Source organism: Salminus brasiliensis, chromosome 2 (genome assembly GCF_030463535.1).
Source record: "Salminus brasiliensis chromosome 2, fSalBra1.hap2, whole genome shotgun sequence".
NCBI classification, from domain to species: Eukaryota; Metazoa; Chordata; class Actinopteri; order Characiformes; family Bryconidae; genus Salminus; species Salminus brasiliensis.
Window position 1 is genome coordinate 11,537,575 of NC_132879.1, and position 6,066 is coordinate 11,543,640.

Sequence of the window (6,066 nt, forward strand, 5' to 3'; positions counted from 1 at the left end):
TATATATATATATATATATAATCAGGTTATAAGTTATCTAACTAGCTAGAAATGCTGCAATTTACAATTATATATATATATATATATATATATATATATATATATATAAAATTGTAAATTGCAGCATTTCTAGCTAGTTAGATAACTTATAACCTGATAGATACAAGTAAAATAGCTAGCTAGCTAGTGTAACTAACGTGCTGTCCAGTTGGTTAGTGTTAGATTAACACGGTTAATCTAACACTTCGTTAGATAATGTAATATATAATGTAATATATATATATATATATATATATATATATATATATATATATATATATATATATAAATAGCTATATTGCATAATTGTATGTTGCCATTCAAATGTTGCTGTATTGTCCATGTCAAATCAAATCAAATAAATAAATGAACAGTCTATATAGTATAGAAGCCCATTTTAGCCACTTAAAACCCTATACAAGTCAATATTATTAAATGGTAAGTGATAAGAGTGAGTGATAACTTACTGTGTGGCAGAAAAGTGGCAGATATGGGCTTCCATAATAAAGCGCCTTATCCAAAAGCTCAAAGCGCTTAACAAACATTTAGTACAAACTGAAGGAGCTAGGCATTAAAACATAAACATACACATAAACAAACATAAAACAATATTAACAATCCTAGTAAATGAAAGTGAGATTATAATATAGAGTAAACAATACAAGGTAAACATACGAATTACAAAAAAAAAAAAAAGCAAATTAGCAACAGTATAAAACTCAAACGTATAATCAAAAGTATAAAAGCCAGGGGTCAGACAAGAGGTGATGTTGCATGAGAAGGCCTGGCTCGCAGTCTCACCTCTAATTCGTCCTAAAATTGCATTAAGAGTCTGAACCCAACTTTACACTTGGCACAATGCAGTCAGACAAGTACAGTTCTACTGGCAACCACCAAACACAGACTCGTTCATCGGATGGCCAGACAGAGAAGCATAATTCATCACTCCAGAGAACACGTCTCCACTGCTCTAAAGTCCATTGGCTGCATACTTTACACTGCGCACCCAACGCTTTGCATTGTGCTTGGTGATGTAAGGGTGTTGAATGCAGCTGTTCGGTCATGGAAATCCATTTCATGAAGCTCTCCACACACTATTCTTGAGCTAATCTGAAGGCCACATAAAATTTGGAGGTGTGTAGCTTTGTCATTTTATGTGGCCTACCACTTCGTGGCTGAGTTGCTGTTGTTAACAACCGTTTCCACTTTGTTATAATACCCCTGACTGTTGACTGTGGAATAATTAGTAGTGAGGACATTTCACAACAGGACTTGTTGAACAGATGGCATTCTATCATTCTACTACGCTGGAATTCACTGAGCTCCTGAGAGCTGCCCATTCTTTCACAAACGTTTGTGGAAGCAGTCTGCATGCCTAGCTACTTGGTTTTATACACCTGTGGCCACAGAACTGATTGAAACTCCAGAATTCCATTATTTGGATGTGTGAGTGAATACTTTTGGCAATATAGTGTATATGTTTTATTTCAGAAAGAAGCATCACTAATATAGTCATATTTCATTTTTGTCATGTGTGTATGCCATTGAGAACAATTATGCCTTTCAGGTTTTATGTGTTGCTCACTATTTATTTATTAGAATTGTCAACAGCTAGCAGGGTTTTTTTGACCCCCCAAAAAGTCAGGGCTCAATGAAAAATACAACATAGTGGTGGTGTTGAAATGTTGGTTAAATTCCTTCATTTAGTGTGGACCACCAGCACCAAACTGAACTAGAATTTACTTGGAAGTGGACTGTGAAATGTTTGAATGGGCACTGTTCAGTTGTTTGGTTACACACATATGTTCACACCTGTTAAAATGAACCCAAATTAGAAAAAGTTTGATTGGTCTGCAACAAACAAGGTAGTTGTGAAACCATCTTTAAATACAGCAGACATCCATCCTATGATGTTCTGCTGAATCTGGAACTACTACAGGCAGAGGTCTCCAGTCCAGTCTCTGTGTGTGGGCTGTAGCTCTCTTCTCTTCTGTTTACTCTGGGACAGACCACAGAGATTAGGACAGTCACAAATACACCCTCGGACCTGTTCCTGCAAACACACCATGAATACACACACACAAACACACACACACACACACACACACACACACACACACACACACACACACAACAGCAGTACTCCACTGACACTGCTGGCAAAGCCACTTTCTCTATTTTGGCAGTGATGGAGAGATGACCTAGTTGCTTAATGGGAGTAGAAAATAACAGAGATAAGTGTGTAGCTAAGCATTTGAGTAAACATAAGTATCAGTTACCTAAACATGGATGTGCACAAGATATTTATTTGTATTTTTAAAGCAAAAAGCAGTGGAAACTCGTACTCATACTCGAAATGCCTCAGTGGGGATGTTTGACAGTTGTTTTATTCTGTAAATAGTCAGTCAGTCAGTCAAGCCAACTTAAAATGATAGTAAAAGTAACTTATGACAGATCAATTTTTAACTCCACTTAGTTTCGTGAAAAGTCCTAACTCACATTTTGTGCTTCTGCATCTCAGTTTGGTCTACAAATGATTTTAATATTGTGTAAAATGTATAGTCTGTGGCTCCTCCCCCTCTAATCATTTCCATCTGCAGGTTAGAACTCCCCTTATCACATGGGTGAAGGCCTTCCTATTCTCAGACCATGGAGGGCTGTGGTGTTGATGGTGTTAACAGGATTCCTGTCTTATGACAAGCAGACAGTTAGACAGTTGCACCTCCCTAGAGCAGTGAAGCCATGCACATTTTGTGTCCAAGAAAGAATGGAAAGGTAAATTTACTGAGAACTGGAAGGAGGAAGAGGAGGAAGACTAAATATTTCATCAGTTTCAGCTGTGGCTCTATTTACTAATGTTTTTGAGGCTCAACCCAAAATGTAGTGCTGACCAAACTGAGATACGGAAGCTTTTTAATAAGCTAAGTTAAGTTAATTTGGCCTGCCTTTGATTTTGTTTTTACAGTAAAAAAAGTGAATAACTTGATCAGTGTGCTCTATTCAACCTACTGCATAATGTATGTTTGTTGCCTCAGATTAATTTAAGCACAGCTATTGTTAAATTAACACTGTGAGTTGTACACTCACAGTGTTCATTTAACACTATCACTATCAGCTATCATTGGCTGTGTAGTTCTGTCCTGTCACCGAAGTGGTGGAACGAAGTTCCCCTGGGTGTCTGAACGGCAGAGTCGCTTGCTGTCTACAAACACAGATAGAAGACCCACCTCTTCCAAGAGTACCTAAACGAAATATGACGTAGTATTCATTATGGTAATTTTGTGTTTGTGTTACAGTAGTATCTAAGCTTAGAGGTATCTTTTGGATCCTAGTCTATACAAACTAGCTAATGGTATTTTTTTAGTAAACAGTGAAGCACTTTTATAAGTCACTCTGGAGAAGAGCGTCTGAATGCCTTCAATGTAAATGTAATGTAAATGTAAGTAGCAAACTGCAATGTGATAATTGGACTTAAGGCCCATTTTAATTGGAAGTAAGGCCCAAATAGCTCATCCAGTTCATCATAAGCAATTCATATTTCAGAGTTTCAGAATTTCAGAGTTTCATGCTCTTGCTTCACTGCTTTAAACAGACAGTTAAGTTGCCATACCAGTAATACAAAACACCATCGCGGTTATAAACTGAAATACAGTATGTAAACTGCATCCAGCGCGTCTTTCCTTGGAGAACCATGTATTCACCCCTGCATACAACTGACAACAACACCTCATAAAATCCCACATTTATTTCCAGCCTGGCAGATTGACTGCTGGCCCACAGAAAGTGTTTAAGCTTCCAAACTGAGCAGAACACTGCATGTTCAGATTAGCTAATTCTCCCCTTCTCCACCCTGGTGCACACTCTTCCCACCCCTGCTCGAGGCTCCGCTACATGCTGTACTGTGTGCAGTTTAAGCCTTAGGACAAAGTAATGCACATTTCAACCTGTTGCTTCTCTTAATTAGACTTGGAGCTATTCAGCTTCGAAATAAAGAAGGCTTTGATCCCAACCTGAGCTGTGCAGGTATGTGCAGGTATGCCACCAGTGATGAACGCCTTGTTTCTGTCTGCACACACTCCATTAAGGGTCAAACAAATTATGAATGGTTCTTTAATGGTCCAGGAGACCTGCACAGTAAGGTGTTAGGAATAACAAACAGATTTGTTTCCCCAAAGCACACATGCTCCACTCACATATACCATTAAATAATCAGAGAGGGGGTAAAATCGAAACATTTAGGTGTAGTTAAATGGGTTCAAGTACAACATGCTTTTGATTATCTTTCTGTATTCCTATAGCAACATCATCTGTAACCTCTCACAGTAAAAATATCTGACACTGCATTTTGTGGTGAGGATGAGAGGATTTATTTCTGATGACCCTTCCATGAAGGCCATATTTGTGCAGGTGTCACTACATAGTAGAACAATGCACCACCATTACAGAGTCAGCTAAATCTTTGTGAAGGTCTCTCAGTTTTTTTGGTCCTTCAGGCCTCAACTTCAGCTCCATAGTTCATGTTAACTGCCAATTCCTAATTACATTAATACTGAGGAGGCGCCTGAAACGCTTATGCCTTGTGGGCATCAATTATTTTTATAAATAGACAGCTGCTAGCAGCCCATGGTTGCTGATTGTTGGGGCAATGTTTGAGGAGTCAGGGTATTTATGGAGCTTTAAAATGTGCATCACCTGGACTTTCCTAACTATGACTGAGAACAAGCCATAACCCTTACAAGTTAATTAGGGTCTGAGATCTTCGTAAAAGGTATCTGGCTCTGATCTCTTGCCCAAACTGTTGCATGGCGCTGCATTCTTTACATTCCCATTGTTCAAAATAATGCACTATTCTAGCATAAAATATTAAAAATAATTTTTTATCTTTAGTTTTAAGCCTTTTGGAGACCAGTACTTAACCATCACAATAACAGAACTAGCGTGTCCAAAATGCTGCATGTCACTGTTAATAGTCACAGCATTGATGGCTTAGTGGTTAGAGCACTGAGTTACTGATAACAGGGTTGTGGATTTGATACCTGGGTGCACTACGCCGCCACTGTAGGGTCTTTGAGCAAGGCCCTTAACTCTCTCTGATCCAAGCATGTGTGGCTCACTAGTGTGTATGTATGTGTTCACTGAACAGATGGGTTAAAGGCAGAGGCCAAATTCCATCTGAAACAAATATATCTAAAACTATATAAAACGGATTACAAAATTAAAATTCACAGATGAATTTTAGATGAGTTTCACAAACATCTTCCTTAAAAAGGGGTGGAGAGCCACTGCCATGCGCCGATTACCCAATACAGCATGATTAAGACGTATTCGCAGTGACTTTATCCTCTAACCTTCTGAAATCAACTCATGAAGGCCTTTTGCTAATAGTTGTTCAGTTAGAGGTAGAATGCTTATCTCCGTAGTGCTGTGCTCCTCCAGGGGCTGGTGTTCCAGAAGATTACAGGGGACGAGATGAACAGGTTGGTGTGTTTGTTTCACCTGCATGGATTTCCTGGAGATCCTTGTGGTCAAACCACACTCCCACTGTTTGAGTAGGAGAAGATTTGAGCGCTCTGCTGAACTTTGACCAGAGGTACGCAAACAGTTGTTGCCTAAAAGTGCACAGGCAGCACATTTCTCACGTGTAAAAACCTGCAAAGTCTCCCTGCAGCTGAGCGGTATCCTCCTACAGACAAACAAGCTGAATGTTGCCGCCTCTTCTCGTAGACACACACACACACACACACACACACACACACACACACATACACACACCAACACACACACACACACACACACACACACACACACACACACATACACACACACACACACACACACACACACACATACACACACCAACACACACACACACACACACACACACACACACACACACACATACACACACACACACACACACACACACACATACACACACCAACACACACACACACACACACACACACACACACACACACACACACACACACACACATTACAGGTCAAATATAAAAAGGTGCAAATATG